The sequence below is a fragment of the Nicotiana sylvestris genome, chromosome 3 (genome assembly GCF_000393655.2).
Source record: "Nicotiana sylvestris chromosome 3, ASM39365v2, whole genome shotgun sequence".
NCBI lineage: Eukaryota > Viridiplantae > Streptophyta > Magnoliopsida > Solanales > Solanaceae > Nicotiana > Nicotiana sylvestris.
Genome location: NC_091059.1, coordinates 79621086 through 79639821, shown reverse-complemented (window position 1 = coordinate 79639821; position 18736 = coordinate 79621086). Strand labels below are relative to the sequence as shown.

Sequence of the window (18736 nt, the reverse complement as noted above, 5' to 3'; positions counted from 1 at the left end):
TAACAATTAAATTCTTGAAGAAAATAGAGTCATGAAAACATCTAGTATTGGTTTTTTTTTTGGGGGGTGGGGGGGTGGGGGGGGGGGAGGGGGGGACACAAGAAACATAGGGACTTGGGGGAAGGGGGTGAGGAGACTAGCATAAAAAAATATTTTACTCTCTAACCAAACACTAGAAAATATTTTCCGGGAAAAAATTTTCACTCACCAACCAAAGGAAAATAAGTGACATAACCATTTATTTTCCATGAAAACATTTTCCTTCGTACCAAACACACCCTAAATCTTCCGCTTTTTTCTTCTTCCCATCTCTACCATTAGACTCGCTCTTCCTTTTTTTTTCGTTAGTAAGACCTTGATAAGTGAAAAGTAAAACCTAGGAAGATAGAATCAATTTATCTGCAAAGTAATTATTCTCAGTATATGGCAATTGTACTTTTCCAGTTTTATGTGACTACTTAGCAGGAGTATAGTTAAGAAATTGGTGAGGACTTCTCTCCCTATATATTCCCAATTACATTAGGAAAGAGATTAAATCATCTTCCTTTTTCTTCTTCCCATCTCTGCCATTAGATTCGCTCTTTATGCCTCTTTTAGGCAGTTTAAAACAATTTACCAACAATCTCATGTTAAAACCATAACAAACTCAGATTTTAGCCATATATATATATATATATGAAAAAAGGAGACCATGCATTTTAAAGTAGAAGTGAAGCTAGAAGCGCTGAGCAGCTTTTCACCCTTGAAAATCTCAGTTTTCCCAAGAATTTGTATCCTATGTCCGGGCAATGACATCTAGAAAGAACTCAACACCTCTTCTTTCTTCATCCTATTTCCTCCATAGACTTGCTTTCTACAGCATGTTAGACCATGTAAACGATATTTAACATTTAAATCTCAGTTTTTAGAACCAGAAACGATATTTAACATTTAAATCTCAGTTTTTAGAACCAGAAGTGCCTAGTCCCTAACTTGCTCTTGGGTACTATAATAAAAGGGCCTCTATCATCCACCTATAGCTGATCAAAGGTATTCAAGGTCTACAATGGTTCGAGTTTAGCGTATAAATTCAGCTTGCTGGGGTGATAGCTTGCCTCAGCCTTCAGAGAATACTAACAACTAGATTACACAAGTCCTTGGAGTCTCGAGGATTATATCTTCTGATTGATCACAAGGTGGTTTTGTCTCATCTTTGACCTCGAAGGCTGCTGCTCTTCTCTTTAGCTTCCCTGCAAGCATATTATGCTTCTCTTTCACCTAGAGAGAAGCATTATATGCTTGTAGAGTTAATTTTCACAATCTAAACTAGTTCAATGTAGTTAACATCCTAGGACAAGAAGCTAGACGTTATTAAAAATGAATCCAAGCATTCATAGCTGATGATTCAAAAGGTGAAACAGAGACTTGCTTCAGGATAATTCCTATGTGATACAAGATCTAAATACCCTGATGCCCCACAGCGCAAACACCTAAAAAGGAGACATTTACCATGTTATTTACCTATGTGTATGATATACGTCTTATACTATTTGCCTCAGAACATTTTCTTATATTATGAAAGAGAAAGTGGACTTCTCTATTTATAAAAAGATAAAGTTGATTTTTCAAGATTTATTGGTTCTTGGGCTGGAAATTGCCAATAGATACGCTTCTGGCTCATCATATTAAAATTAGGAGTCAAAGAGTGACAATTTGGCCATTTTAACAATGTCCTCATTGCTTTTCTACTATAAGGTACCGAGGTCTTTCCATAACTAAGAATCTATATGCAGCAGATTACGTGAAGTTAATACAGATATGCAATAAAAGCTGTTGATCACCCGTTCTGCAGACTGCCCATCTTATTGTGGTAATTCTGAAAATGAATGTCCGTCTTATTGTGGTATTAGCGAGGATCAGACAGTAACAAGGTATCAAAAAAACATTATAGCAACACTACTCATCCATCAACAGACTATCAGCTCCGCCATCAACAGACTATCAACCATGACGGAAAAAGGCACAATTTTACAAGATCCTAAAGGCTGTCGAAAGCAAAGTAGGTAGCATGTCTCATGTAACTATAAATTTCTAAACATATTGCACACATGATCTTCGATTGTTTTGACAGACCCATGCCAAATAGGCATTACATGGATAATGAAGCCATCTAAACACACTTAAAAAGGCAAATGTATCCACATCGAATGCATAAACATACCCAATACTCATAGTCAAGTCCAGGAAACCCAGGTGGTTTTGTATCACCACTTGGAATCTCCCTGAAGCTTCTTTTTCTTTTTCTTTTTGACAACCCAGAAATCTCTGAGGACCGTGGTACACAGCTCGAAACTCAGCAGATTATGGGCACACTGCTCTATTCCTCTCCACTTAAATACCAAGTTCTTGTCTGCGATAGGGTTAACACATGAGGTGCACCTAATCCACACGACGTAGCGCTCTTACCACTAGACCAAAACCCCGGGGCAAAGCCCCTGGAAGCTATCTTTCCATAACATAATTTAGAAAATATTTAACGGTTGTCATTGCTTAGATTAACAAGTTTTGGAGCTAGTCCCTCCATTTATATCATTAAGCTAAATTCTTTCACAAGATTCTTACTAAAAATAAAAAAACACGGCTTATTCTTCCTCTTTCAAAACATAAAACCCAAAATAAGACAACTAAAAGAAATTAACCATTACCCAGAAGAAAACCTTTGAATTCTATTAAAACCCTTCAGCACAATCACCAAGAAAAGAAGAGGGGAAAAAAAGGGGATGCTTCAACTTCTTTATAGTCACAAACATTTCCAGCATCAATAAAAGAAAAAACAAAAACCTAGGAAGAAAATCAAAATGGAGAAGCTATAGATTTGATGTGTAGAATTTAGAGCTTACCATATACGAGAACAATTTGATCCCAACTCAATCTGCAAATGGAAGAAGAAGTCGAAAAAGATTATTCTTTGGTTCTAAAAGGGAAACTAGGGATGCATGCATTTACTTTTAATTTCTAATAAAAACTAAAAAGGGGAAGAAAATTTGTGACTAACGCTTAGCCACGAAATGGTCTGTTTGGTTTAAAATTTTAGCTGATTTAATAAACTTTTTGTGATAAATTCATTCAATAATCACAATAAGTATTTGGTAATTGTAACAGAGAATTAAAATTTAGTGCTAATGTAATGATGTAATTATTTTAATTGGTTAATATCACTTGATTTTCTAGAGGAGGTGGCGCACGAGTCATTTTACCTATGATAAGTTGAGCGTAAGCCTATGGACTTTATGCTAATATTTTTAAAAAATAAAAATAGTATTTAATAAATGGACTGAAACACGAAATATGTAGCATAATATATTAACATTTCCATATAATTCAAAAAAAAATCTAAATGTTTCACACTCTAGATTAATATGTAACAATATATTAATAAATAATAATTTAAGTTATCAAACTCTTAAATAATTTGAGTCACCAAACTCTTAAATAGAACAACAAATTGTATAAGTTAACGTCATCAACTACAAAATTTTTTGAAATAAACAGAGTGGATAGTGCATTAATATCCAAGTTCAATGCCCCATCAGTGAGTGAAAAAAGAAAAAAGACTCCATCAGAGCAGCTTTTCCCGGGGAACGCTCCTAAGATTCCTTGGAAAGGTGACGTAAGGCTAAGCAATTGATGTCAGTACAGTTACTATCCACCAATTGAGGTCCCTTCCGTACGCTAGACGAGATTGTCAGTGCCATAAGGGAAAACTAATGTCAAGAGCAATTGAGAGAACATAAATGAGAATTGAGAATGAAAGAAAGCTTGATTGCATTAATGAAAGCTATTACAGAAAAGCAACACGGTGTCGAGGGGAAGAGACATCAGTAAAGAAAATTGTTTGATTGTTTGATCCCCCCTAATAGTGTTTAAAAAAAATAAACCAAAGTTACAAGACTAGACCTAACTAAGATAGAGAAACATAATGGAAATACATAAAATAAAACTACACTATATTTACAAGGAAAATGACTTAGTTTTCTACAAGGTAGAAACAAGTTCATTGTCAGCAACCTTGTCATTGGCATCACGGTCTGCGCACGCGCCGTTGTCTACGCGCGCGCCGTTGTTGGCATCTGACTGCGGCTGGGCGCTGGCAAGGGATATCGGTGGGGCGACAGAGCCACATACGCGCTTGTCACTTGGCGCAGCCAAGACCACAGGGTCGTCCGTGGCTCTAAGCGTTGGGAGGCTTGCTAGGACGCTACGGGCGCGCCCAAGGGGTCATGGGGCATGGCTGGAAAGCCGCCTATGACATTCTCCTCCACCTGAGTTGGCGACGTCCTCGGCGCCTTACTTGCAAGATAATCTTCAATTAGGATCTTGTAGGCTTTGAGGTTTGTTCCCCTCTCCCAAGTATTCTCCTCTGCATCACAGCCCTGCCATTTCACCAAGAACTCTTGGTGATCTTTCCTTGAGGCGTGGAGCATGCCTTTTCCCGGTTGAATTAGGGCCTCGAATACTTGGTATTGTGAGTTGGCTCCGTGAAGGATCCTCTATGTCTTCCCAAAAAGGTTTCAGAAGAGTGATGTAGAGGGCGTGATGGATTTTCCACCAAGCTAGGGTATCCACCCGGTATGCAACTTTCCCAATACGCCTTTTAATGGACAAGGGTCCAATGTATTTTTGTAGTAGGGAGGGTCATGGACCCCTTTAAACAAGTATCGCTTTGGAATTTTGACCATCACTTTATCACCTACTTGGTATTCAACAAAGCGACGATTTTGATCAGCATGCCTCTTCATCCGCTTTTGGGCTTTGACAAAAGCTCTGCACTATCTCCAAATTTTTCTTCCATTCTTTTGAGAAGCTAGCAGCTCGAGGAGATTTTGACATGTTTGGTGCATTCACGGTGTGTAGGAGTAGAGGTTGATATCCGATAACAATTTCAAAAGCGCTTTTGTTTGTACTAGAGCTCTTTTGTGAATTGAAACACAGTTGAGCAACATCCAGAAGCTTCACCTAGTTCTTCTGTGATCCAGTTACAAAGTGACGGTGATATTCCTCCAGCATTCCATTGAATCGCTCCGCCTGGCTATCAAATTGCGGAAGAAAACTTGAGTTGTGACTCAGTCTTGACCCAAGGCACTTAAAGAGTTGGGTCCAAAAGTTGCTAGTGAAGGGTGAGTCGCGATCACTAATGATGTCTTTAGGCAGGCCCAGTATTTGACGACATGAGAAAAAAAGAGACGAGTTGTATCCTCTGTTAAGATGTATTGTGGGGCTCTATAAAGGTAGCATACTTGGAAAACCGATCCACCACAACCAAGATAGTTGTGAGATCTCTGATCTTGGGTAATCCAATGATAAAATCCATAGAAACACTTTCTCAAGGCCTCTTTGGGTCAGATAGTGGTTCCAAGAGTCCCGCTTGTGTCAAGCGGTCTGACTTGTCCTTTTGGCATACTAGACAAGTCTTCATATACTTAGCGACGTCATCGGCCATTTGAGGCCAATAATATGCACTGCGAAGTAATGCCATGGCGCGTTCTTCACCGGGATGGCCGGCCCACAGAGTATCGTGACATTCTACGAGAAGAGTCCTTCGTAGATCTCCTCCTTTAGGAACATAAAGTCAGTTCCCTTTTACTTTCACGAGACCATCTTCTATGTAGAACTGGCGAGTCATGTGCTACCAGATCAACCAAATACTGTGCAGCAGGATCCTTGATGAGTAGATCATGTATCTGGTCTTTGATGATGGTGGCTACTTCGCTCCCCTTAGGGGGCGAGTAAGCACACAGGTGCTAGATCAGCTCTCCGACTAAGTGCATCAGTAAGATGATTGATCTTTCCACTTCGGTACTCCAGGTTGAAGTGGAATTCAGCTAGGAGTTCCTGCCACCTAGCCTGTCGACCATTCAGCTTTGGCTGGGTCATGAAATGGCTAACATCTGTATTGTCTGTCTTGACCACGAACGGGGTCCCCAATAGGTAGTTCCTCCAAAGGCGTAAGCAATGGACGACAACTAATAATTCTTTCTCATGGGCGGCATAGTGTCGCTCTGCATCCTTCAGCTTCTAGATTTCGTATGCTACATGATGCCCTTCTTGTAGCAAGACTCCGCCGAGGGCATAGCCGGATGCATCCGTTTGTACCTCTAATGGCTTGGCCAAATTAGGGAGGGCCAAGATGGGGCTACTAAACATAGCCGTTTTCAATGCATTGAAGGCCTCCGCTCGCCTAGGTCCCCAATCCCAGGGTGTGACCTTCTTGAGGAGTTCTGTCAATGGCACTGCAATGAGGGAGTAGTCCTTCACAAATCGCTGATAGAAGTTGCATAGGCCAATTAACGCCCTCAAGGCGTGGATATCCTTAGGCGGTAGCAAATCTATGATAGCTTGAATCTTCTATTGATCCATCTTGATCCGCCCTTCCTCGATGACATGCCGAGGAAGTCAATCTGCTTTTGAGCAAAGGAGCACTTGGATAGCTTCGCATATAGTTCGTGCTCCCTTTATCGGTCTAGGACCTTCTGCAAGTGCTCCGATTGTTCTTCTAGTGTTTGGCTATTTACCACAATGTCATCCAAGTAGACCACCATGAATTCATCAATGTACTCTCGGAAGACTTGGTTCATCAAGGTGCAAAATATGGCTGGGGTATTAGTTAAGTCAAACGGCATAACCAAGAAGTTGTACGATCCATATCTTGTCACATAGGTCGTCTTGTGTTCATCACCCTCTACAATCCAAACTTGCCAATAACCTGTCTTCAGGTCTATCTTGGTGAACACCGTCGCACCACCCAATCTATTGAACTAGTTTGCCATTAGTAGAATAGGGTACTTGTTCTTCACGGTGATTTTGTTTAGAGTTCGATAATCCACACAGAGTCGTAGGCTGCCATGATGTTTCTTTTGGAATAGCGCAGGGGACCCGTATGGGGACTTGGAGGGCACGATGATCCCTGTGTCTAGCATTTCCATCAACTATCTCCGAAGCTCAGTGAGTTCGGGTTATGACATTCTATAAGGCGCCTGGGCGGGTCGCTTCGCACCCGGCACCAACTCAATCTCATGGTCCACAGTACGCCTAGGCGGGAAGCGCTTTGGCATATCCTGTGGCATGACGTCTTCAAACTCCAGTAGCAGCTCCTTCATGGGTGCAAGAATAGGACTTGAGGAGTGTTCTATATCTTCAATGCAGAGGGTTGCCAGGAAAGTAGGTTCATCTCTTTTGACCCCCTTTCTTCAATTGCAAGGCCGAGATGTTCTCAGCAGCCATCTTCATGGGCATGCATGGGATAATGCAGGGCTTGGCCCCATTTGCTCCCATCATCAGTAACATGTCAATATACTGTACGGGCATGGTTTTGGTTTGCCTCAGGAATTCCAACCCAACTATCAACTCGAAGTCATCTATGATCACCACGCGCAGGTTGGATTTTCCTTCGTAAGAGCCAAGCTTCACTGATAACTCTTTGGCTATTCTACCCACTAGCTGAGGAGGTGAGTTGATAGCCTTGACATGACCTCTGCCTTTTCCTACAACTAGACCAAGGTGCTCCGCCTGAGTCGAGGCTAAGTAGTTGTGGTTAGCACCCATGTCTATCATCGCCCCAATGGGCTTGCCATTTACCTTCATCTCGATGAACATTAAGGTCCTCTCTTGTTTACGAGGAGTCCTCTCATTCGCCTTCTTTTTCCCTTTCTTGGTGCTTTGACGGGGGTCCTTTTGGCGGATACCAGCAGTGGTTCCCGCTAAGGCCTCAGAAATAAAGCCAACAATAGCATTGAAGGCACCTACTGGTTCGATCTGGTCTGCATCGTCTGTGTCGTCATCGGTCTCATCATCAAAAGCTTGATGGGCATTCATCTGTGTATGTGGACATTCATTATTCCAATATGGTTTGCCGCAATGACGACATCCTGAAGGGGGTTTTCTCCCCCGATCAGTGTTGTTTGACGCAACACTATTACTGCCTGAGGAGGGAGCCTTAGATTTGGTGGCACTCCAATCTCCTTCACTTCTGCTAGGGCCACCATTTCTAGGCTGGCCCCCTTTGTATCCCGCTCTGGTAGGCGGTTGAGGCCTATCCTCCCAAGCTTTCACTTGGTCGTCCCCAAGGCATTCCGCTGCTTGGAGTGCCTTGGGTAGGGTATCTACATTGAGCTTGCCTGTCAAGTTGTCTATAGTTTGTTGCATGGCAGTCACCCTATCTGCCTCTTATGCCCTGTGGGCTAAATCCTCGGCGTGCTCCTGTTGGGGGCTCTCAAATTTGCCAAAAAATTTGGCTACCTCTGTGGCTATCGTTTGTCGGTCTCCTTCAGAGTCGCGACTAATATTTTCTATGTCAACTTCGGCCTGGAGCATTCTGCGGTCCAGGTCGTCCAACCTTTGCACTAGGCTGGTTCTTATTTCAGGCACTATATCCACGATGGGCGGTAATACGTCAATCATCTCTTCGAGGGCCGCAATGTGGTCCCCATGTTTCACCATGGTCATAAATGGTGGTAATGGCAATGTGTTCCCTCGTCCGATGTCAGGCCTAGGCTCTAATACCAAAGATTATGCGGCGCCTTCCTGAGATTCCATGGAAGGGCGACGTAAGTCTAAGCAACTGATGTTAGTGCATTTACTATCTGCCAACTGAGGTTCCCTCTGTACGCTAGAAGAGATTGTCAGTGTCGTACGGAAAAACCAATTTCAAGAGCAATTGAGAGAACAGAAATAAGAAATGAGAATGAAAGAAAGCTTGATTGCATTAATGAAAATTATTACAGAAAAGTAACACAGTGTCGAGGCGGAGAGACACTAGTATAGAAAATTGTTTGCTTGCTAGAAAGTTTGATTGATTGATCTCACCTAATAGTGCTTAAAAAAAACCAAAGTTACAAGACTAGACCTAACTAAGTTAGAGAAACGTAATGGAAGTACATAAAATAAAACTACTCTATAGTTACAATGAAAAGGACTTAGTTTTCCACAAGGTAGAAACAGGTCCGTTGTCAGCAACCTTATCTTTGGCATCACGGTCTGCGCGCGCGGTGTTGTTTATGCGCACGACACTTTTGGCATTAGCCTGCGGCTGGGCGCTAACGAGGGATATCGGTGGGGAGACAGAGGCATATGCGCGCTTGTCACTTGGCGCAGCCAAGACTACAGGGTCGCCCGTGGCCCTAGGCATTAGGAGGCTTGCTAGGACGCCACGGGGCACGCCCAAGGGGTCATGGGGCATGGCTGGAAAGCCGCCCATGACATCAATACTCATGCTTCCCAAAATTCTAGCCAAAGGCTATTTTCTTAAGATTTTTCTTACAGGGCTCAAAGTTTAAACGATAGTACTGAAAAGGTCCACCCAGCGTGATTTCATAATTTTTGCGTTCTATATCACTTGGCCCAAGTTTATAATCAAAATGGGCTCATATTTTCAGATCTTACCCGAATTGGTCCATTTTTTATATATAACTAAAATAGTTGTTCACCTATTAACAGAGCATTAACTATTACTCTTTTTTTCCTTTCTTTTCTCTTTGAATTTTAGAGTAGATTCTCTCAATTCCTCCGTGAATTAGTTCTTATTTTTATATACAAGCAACAATATGAATACTTATTTTTGCATTCCGATTCAGATTACAACAACAACAATAATAATAATAATAATAATAATAAATCAATGGGATTTCATAATTGGGTCTGAGGAGAGTAATGTGTACGCAGACCTTAAGAAGATAGAGAAGTTATTTCTGGACCCTCGACTCAAGAACAATAAAAAAGAAGAAATAAATAGATAATAGCAACAACAAGCGATAGGCAACAGAAGCAAATGGCAATGCGTGTAATAACAAAGATCTAGGAATACGAAAAATACAAGAATGGCGCCAATACTATAGGTGAGAGTGACTCGCAGTGTAATAACAAGGAACTAAGAATAGGAAAAAGCAAGACTAGTACTAATACTACTAGTAAGACAAAGGAGAAACTCTTGACTACTTGTCAACTCACAACCTTAATTCTCGACCTCCACACCTTCCTGTTAAGGGTTAATGTAACGATCCACCATTCATTTTAGCATTTGAATGCAATTCAATGGTTTAAGGTCTCGAGTAGCTTCATATGGTGTATTACGACTTGCGTGCATCGTTGGTTTTGGTTTTCGAGTGATTCGGAGCTTATTCTAAAGAATGATTCTCAATTTAGAAGCTTTAAGTTGGAAGAGTTGACCAAGTTTGACTTTTGCATATTTGATCTCGGATCAGAGTTTCGATGGTTCCATTAGGTCCAAATGGTGATTTTGGAATTGGGCGTATGCTCGAATTTGCATTTGGAAGCTTCTAGAAGGTTTTGGCCATAATTGGCATAAGTTAGAAATTTGAAGGTTAAAAATTTTCCTAAGTTGACCATGGTTTGACTTTGGGACTATCGGGTTCGGAATTCAATTTTGAGACTTGAAATAGGTCCGTTATGCTATTTAGAACTTGTCTATAAAATTTGGTATCATTTGGAGTTGATTTGATAGGATTTGGACGCTTGCTTGCATTTCTAGAGGTTCTTGAACTTTTTCTTCAAAATTCATGCCTTTTGATATCCGATTCATAGTTCTAGATGTTATTTATTTATTTTTATCACACGAGGGAGTTAGCTTAATGTTTATGTGCATGCATGAGTGTTTGATTTAGAGCCCTGAGGGCTCGGGGGAGTTTTGGATGTGTTCCAGAGAGTTTTTGGCAAGGTTTAGCTGATTCTGGTGCTCTGTTCTTGCATTTGCGATCTCCGTACTTTTGAGTTCCTTCTCGCTTTTGCAATGTCGAGATGGGAACAAGGGGGTTCGCATTTGCAAATAATTCCATCGCATTTGCGATAGCACCTGGGCAGGAGAAGTTCCGCATTTGTGAAATTCATGTCGCTTATGCGAAGATTCCATTACTCGCATTTGCGGGTCAGTATTTCCTTTTGCAATTTTGGTTCCGAATTTGTGAGGATTGCAATTGCAAACAACAGGTCGCAAATGTGACATCTGCAGCTTGTTTATAGTTGAGTATTTCGGGACTTAACTTTATTTTATCATATTTTGAACCTGATGATAGGCTATAATTGCGTATTTTAGTCGCTTATTACACTCTAATTTACTGCACTTTAATTAAATTTGAGCTTTAATCGCTAGTGTTTTGCACCAACTGTGTCTTTTATGCTTTGTAGGAGTGATTCCGAGCTATATAGATGTTATGGAATGAATTCAAGTGATTTAGAGCTTTGAAGTCTGAGTAAAAGCCCAAGGAATTAAGCCGGGATCGTGTTCGGGGGTCAAATTTGATAGTTAAAAACGAACGAAGATTCGAGTAGGCATATTACGCACTGTCTAGTAAAATGGACATAACTTTTTTCTCCGAACTCCATTTGGGCTATATAATATATAGTTGGAAAGCTAACTCAAAGGGATACAACTTTCATGTTTCACGTTTTTCCAAATTCCAAATGGAACATGGTAACAAACGCGGTCGAATCCGCGACCGTGGACCTGGAAGCGGACTGATGCAGTGCACTGTGAAAATACTGCGCCCGAACCATGCCCAAACCGCGACCGCGTGCGTCCATGCCTGAAAAATTGTCCTTTTTCACGTAGGAGAAGGTATAATTGTTAGGGCCTGACCCTACTTGGTATATATACATGGAAAAATGGTATTTTGAGGAGGTTGGACACACTTTTGACACAGATTCGACCTAAGGAGGCAGAGACACAATAGGAGCAAGGCGGGAATACCTTCCTCTTCCTATTTTTTTTCATTGTTCGTTATGACTTTTAGTATTGTAGTTTTACATATTATTATGAATAGCTAATTTGTTATCTAGAATTTTGATAGAACCTTTTGTAGGATAAATTCTTGTTATGTTTTTATATAATTGAGCCGTTGGATTTCTCTACTTGTTCAACTACGTGTTTATTGTTGTTGATTGAATGGTCATCGATTGACTGTGCCTATTTATTATGTGTTTCTTGAGAAAGGATACATATTTAGGTGGTTGTTGAACAACATCACTCCTAACGTATGTGAGAAATCAATACAACGGATTTTGTCACGACCCAAACCGATGGGCCGCAACGGGCACCCAATACCTTACTCAACCGAGTACCAACGTGACGTATCTTTCTTATTACAACATCATGTACACGTGATATACGGGCCTAATAGGCCAACATTATCATTTATAAACTCAAAACATAGGCCGACAAGGCCGTACAATCTTTCACGTACACGACATATGTCTACAAGCCTCTAAGTGTACATAAATGTCATAAAGGTCGGGACAGAGTCCCGCCATACCAAACAATACACATCTAAATCTTACTAACCAGACAAGCAACTCCGAAGCAAATGGAGCGCACCAACATCTTCCGCTGAGCTGATAGCCTACTTGGAGGGCTCTCGACCTGTCTATCGGGACCTGCGGGCATGAAACGCAGCGTCCCCAAGCAAAAAAGGACGTCAGTACGAATAATGTACTGAGTATGTAAGACATATAAATAAGTACATAACAGACATGGAGGAAACCTAGAGTAAATGACTCCACCTGTAAGTCTGAATAATTTTGTAAATTATGAAATAAATATAGTATCATGCATATGCGTATGAATGTCATGTCGTGCATAGGTACATGTTTCATAACATCATCAGCCTCTAAGGGCATCCCATCATATCATATCGGCCACTCTGGCCAAAATCATCAACGTATACCAGTTGATCAGGTGGTGGTGCATATATAATGCCATAACATTTCCCATATCCCATACACACACACACACACACACACACACACACACACACACACACACACACACACATATATATATATATATATATATATATATATATATATATATATATATATATATATATATATATATATACCAGCTGATCAGGTGGTGGTGCGTATATAATGCCATAACCTTTCCCATATCCCATATACATACATATATATATATACCAGCTGATCAGGTGGTGGTGCGTATATAATGTCATAACCTTTCCCATATCCCATATACATATATATATATATACATACATACATATATATATATATATATATATATATATATATATATATATATATATATATATATATGTATTTATATATACGCATATATAACGCCATCTGGTCATGGGTCAATGTACATGAATGCAATGCATAAAAAGTACGTTAATAAAATCTTTCTCTTATACCCATGAACAGATGATAAAATATTATAACACACGGAAATTCAAGAACATAGATATCTCTAATACTTCTATGAATGAAGTCATTTATGGAGTTTGTGCATTTGCACATTTCGTTCGTATCGTATGGATCATGTCAAAAGAAAGAAGCGATGGCCTTAACATATGTGTAGTAGGAAGAACTCCGTATAATATTCCGTTAAAAACCTTCGTGGATTGAACTTAGAACCCAAAAATCGGATTAAGCTTCTGCGCTTTGAAATTAAACGAAATTGCTTCTGATGAATCTTTTGTTTTGAAACAAAATGCTTCTGCTCTAACGTTTTTATTTATGAAAAAATTAGCTTCCAACCTTTCAAAGTAAGAATGGAATCCTTCTTGCTTTCTTTTTGAAACCAGTAACGTTACTTTGTGTTCAAGACTTGTATACGAATTGTTTTGGATAATCACTCACTTTGGTCATTTGATTCTAAGTACATCATAGATAGCCACCCAGGAGGCGTAATTGCTTAGTCGCCTCATGTGGAAAGCTAGTGTTGCCACATGTCTTTGGAGCATAATTAATTAAGTTTTATCCACTTATTAGTTAACTGGGTAATATCTTGTTACCCGATAATTAATCAATTACCCGCAAAATTGAGAATTATTCCCACTTACTTGAAATATTACTCACTTTTCACATACCTTATACACCATACTATTATAGTCATGTGGTACCTTGTATGGTACTAGTCCATAAATACCGAGTATTTTAGCTCGAGCCATATTTTATCCCAACATGCCAAACTTGGACGAAAATTCATTTTCCTTGACTTGCTCCCCCTTTCACCTTTACTAATCATTTGTGAAATAGCATAATCTTATAATCTCCAATTAATCTTTTACTTGGACACTGATGTCAATTACCTTACGACAAATTCAACTTACAATACTTCAGGGTGCAACTTCATCATAACTTAATACTACGAAACATGACATCACCGTAATGTAATACTGTTGGGTTCAACACTGTCATAACTTAATACTGCTCAGCATAACATCACCGTAATGTAATACTGTTAGGTGCAATATTGTCGTAACTTAATACTGCGAAGCGTAACATCATTGTAATGTAATACTGCAAGGCGTAACATCATCGTAATATATTACTGCAGAGCATAACATTGATGTAATACTGCGGGGCGAAACAGGTTTAAAAGTAGGTTTAGAAATAACAAAGCCTTGACGCGGTCAAAATGAGCGGTTAGATAAAACCAACTAGCATAGTTCGAAATAATATGTCCAGTAAATTATTATAGTTGCTCGAGAAAGAATTACGACACCTAAAGTGCTCACAATCAGTAGAGAATACATACGCAAAATTGTTGGGAACATAGCAGGAAGGATTCCAATTCTTGGGGAAATCACAACTCTAGACCTCCTTAGTTTTGTCTCAAATTTCATCATTATTAGTTGATAATTTTACTGCTTTATAGTAGTGTTAGTTAATTAGTTAGAAATAAATAGTATAATCTCTATAATTAGTAAATTATTTGGACTTGTGGTTCTTAGCAATATTGAACAACTGCAGCTAAGCCTTGGACCCGAATTTTTAATAGATGGGTTTTGGGGTTGAGTTTTATTATTTTTTTGAAAAATGTGTAAAGATCATAGCTTTATCTATTGTAATTGGTTTCCCTTATATTTTTTGATGATATTAAGTCACTTTTGGTTAAGTTTGAGCCATATGGAGGCGAATTTTAAGGGAAAACCTATTTTGATGGCTGATTTGGCCTAGTTGAGGTAAGTATCTTGTCTAACTTTGTGTGAGAAAAATTACCCCTTACAATTTGGGTTGTTTGGACTAATTGTACTATGTGAAGGACGTGTACACAAGATGACGAGTTTGTACATGGACTATATGTGGTATTTTGACCGGTTTAGACCTTTAGACTTCTTCCATACATTTACTGTTACATCTTTTATGTTAAATTTACTCTCACATGCTCTAATTGATGTTATTAGCATTTCTTATACTTGTTACTATTGTAGTTGGTCTTATATGCTTAGTTGAAGTTGTTACCTTCCTTATTGTCTTGTTACCCCTTTTATTATTAAGATACTCTTACTTGAAGTTGTTATTTCGTGGAATATCTTCTTGATTGAGTTATTGGTGTTGAAGTTGTGGAAGTCACTAGTACATTGAGGTTGAAGTTGATAATTGTTGAGATATCTTTCCTTGTTGAGCACTCCTATTTATTTTGTTGTTATTGAGATTCGTGTACACATTGTGACTAAGCCGTGAGCTATATATTGTGATAACATCGATATTGTTGATGTTGGCAAGTGTTGTGGATTATGGTCACATGTGGTGCGAGTTGATTATTGTGTTGTGATATTGATATGCATACGGTGGTATAAGGATAGGGATGCAGTGATATAAGGTGAAAATTTAAACGTGTGTTACTAGTAAAGGAATTACTTGAAGCCACGCGATGAGACAAGGGGGTTAAAACGTGTGTAGTTATTTTCGGAAAAATATTTTTAAAAATAAATACACGGACCACGCGGCGATATAAGGAAATATTGTGATTATGACTTGTGAAATGTGATTTCGAGGCGGTACTTCGGTTGTAATTCTTATTGTAAATTTCACGTTGGAACGACTTGTTGATTTAAACAATTATTGTTCTCGTCCAATCATTAATTTGTATTTTGATTGTGTTTGGGTATTCGTTGTTATGTTGGTGTTGGAACGATTGTGGCTTCTCATGTGAGTTATGGATTCTGCGTAATTTGTTACATTGCATTAACATACCAACCTGTGCCTCCGTTAATACTTGGTAAACGATTGTCAATGTGAATTTAATTGCGTGGAGTCATTATCTCACATTATGTTGAGTTTTTAGTAACGTAACGGTTTAAATAAAAGAATTATTAATATACTTTATTCTATGTGTCTCTTAAGATAGAACTCGTTATCTCACTCGATGCTTTACATTTTAAATGGTTATCACACTTTTATTTTAGTTGGGTTCTCAAACTATACTCATTGCCCTATTTGATATTTACTTTACTTAAAATTATTATCACATCTTAACTGATGATTTGCTTTGTTTAAACATGATTTATTTACTCAATTTTTGTTGATTTCTAAACAAAACTCATCTAATACTCTATTTTTTTATAAATTGTACTTTATTTTGATTTCTACATAAACTCATTGTCTTATTTGACACATTACCTTATTCAAGATTGTTATTATGCTTTATGGTGTTTAAATATATTTCTCAATTATTTTAATTGATATTTGGCACGGTTGCAATATACATGGTAGCATATGGGCTTGTCGTGCGAAGGTGATTATTATTGTGGGCATGAGGTGCCATTCCTGTAAGATTTGGAAATTGTGGCCTATGATTTGTGATTATGAGGTGTGGTGCCTCGAGGTAATTCTTGTTGTAAGTCCATGCCTTGGGAACGATTTGATTATTTGGCTTGTCATTTGTTTTTCCTTATTTGAGTTCATTCATATGTAATGATCCGACCAATCGTTTTGAGAATTTGCACTTTGATCGATTGTTTAAGGGCATGAGTAGCTCTGTATGATGTATTATGACTTATGTGAATCGTCAGTTTTGATTTTCAGGTTATTTGGAATTGATTTGGAGGAATGATTCTCAGCTAGAAGCTTAAAATTTGAAATGTTTGACCAAGTTTTGACTTTGTAGTATTTGACCTCGGATTGGATTTTTGATGGGTCCGTTGGCTCCGTTGGGTGATTTTGTACTTCGGAGCGCGTCTGGATCGTTATTTGGAGGTCCATAACAGGATTTGGCTTGAAATGGCGAAAGCTGAAATTTTGAAAAGTTTGACCGGGAGTGGAATTTTTGATATCGGGGTCGGATTTCAATTACGGAAGTTGGAGCAGGTCCGTAAAGTCAAATGTGATTGTGTGCAAAATTTGAGGACATTCGGACGTGATTTGATAGGTTTCGGCATCGGTTGTGGAAGTTTGAGGTTTCAAGTTTATTGATTTCGAACTGAGGTGTGGTTCATCGTTTCGATGTTGTTATGGGTGATTTGAGGCCTTGAGTAGGTCTGTGTTATGTTATGGGACTTGTTGGTATGTTTGGACGTGATCCCGAGGGGCTCGGGCGTATTTCAGATTGATTTCGGGCTATTTTTCCTTCATTTTGCACTGTTGTGTTCTGCTGGTATCTAGTGTTGCGTTTCCTCATCGTGTTCACGTGATATGTCGCGAACGCATAGTGTATTCTTATGGCAACAGCAAGTTGTTCTTTGTGATCGCGAAGTATGTCTCGCGTTCGCATAGTGTTGGGACACGAATTTTTCGCGTTCGCGTATGGGTTGTTGCGTTCGCGTAGAGACGAGCTAGGATCTGGGCTGGAGGACCTTTCTTCATCTCGTTCACGAGTCTTGGGTCGCGTTTGCGTAGTTTTGTCCGTGGTGTGTATCGCATTCGCGAGGCTTGATCCGCGAACGCGTAGAGCATTTTGGTGGATGATATTTTTGTTCATCGCGAACGCGATGGTGTTCCCACGTTCGCGAAAGAGGATGTCTGGGCAGAAGTATAAAATACTCTATTTCGAGGGTTTGGCCATTTTAACATTTTTGGAGCTATAGAGCTCGGATTGAGGCATTCTTGAAGCAATTTTTACCATATGAATTTGGGTAAGTATTCTCTACTCGGTTATGGTCATATGAGTTTGATACTATAGCACGTGAGTTGTCCGTGCAGCACGTGAGTTGTCTGTGCGGATCCATATATTGATGTTATAGCACGTGAGTGTTCCGTGTAGTACGTGAGTTGTCTGTGTGGATTATAAAGCTTAGGCTGTAGGAGCCCCTCCGAAGTCTGCTCACCCCTAGTGAGTGTAGTCGACTATGTATGTGTTTATGGATCGGGTTGCACGTCACAACGAGTATTGTACAGTGCTGAGTGATTGAGTGTACTGAGTATTGAGCACGGTAAGAGATAATGCGAGACAGTGAGGTTGAGTACTTAGAGAGTGTGAGTACATGAGTTCATCACTGAGAGGCATTTCATTTGATATACGTACTTGAGACATATGCATAGAGATGCATTTCCTTTGCTGCCCGGTTTTGGTGACATTCATGGTTTTACTTTCCTCATGCCTTCTGAAAATGAAACATTTACCTATAAAAAGTTTTTGGGAAAAATTACACTTTTCAAACTTAGTCATATGTTTGATGATTTTGGTAAAGGATTTGAGTTTTCACTGATATACTTGAAAAGCGGAACTGTTTTTTGGAAAATTGTGAAAAAGCTGAACATTATATCTCTGAGCTACTTCTTTATTTACTTGCTTTACATTGTTATGAACTGTTATTGGTTATTGGTATTGGACCCTACCTATGTTCCAGCTCGTCACTACTTTCAACATAAGGTTAGGTTTGTTACTTATTAAGTACATGGGGTAGGTTGTACTCATACTACACTTTTTGCACAGTGAGTGCAGATTTTGGATGCCGATATTGCTGTGCATGGTGGGAGCTGGATTTGAAGGAGTACCTGCGTCCTT

At 39.4% G+C, this 18736-nt stretch overlaps 1 protein-coding gene across 4 annotated transcripts in view; it reads right to left on the bottom strand.

Annotated features, from left to right (window-relative positions):
* LOC104231667 (uncharacterized) overlaps positions 1-12477 on the bottom strand; it is a 216258-nt gene extending 203781 nt beyond the window's left edge. For 2 of the 4 annotated variants that reach the window (XR_011406081.1, XR_011406084.1), the window contains exons 1-2: positions 12329-12448; positions 2880-2911 (exon numbers count right to left, since the gene is read on the bottom strand). The gene's annotated coding sequence lies outside the window, so the exon portion shown is untranslated. Of the gene's footprint in view, positions 1-2879; positions 2912-12328 lie in introns of all 4 variants that reach the window. The other 2 variants (XR_011406087.1, XR_011406079.1) reach the window with 2 other exon arrangements.
* Between the last annotated feature and the right edge of the window lie 6259 nt (positions 12478-18736).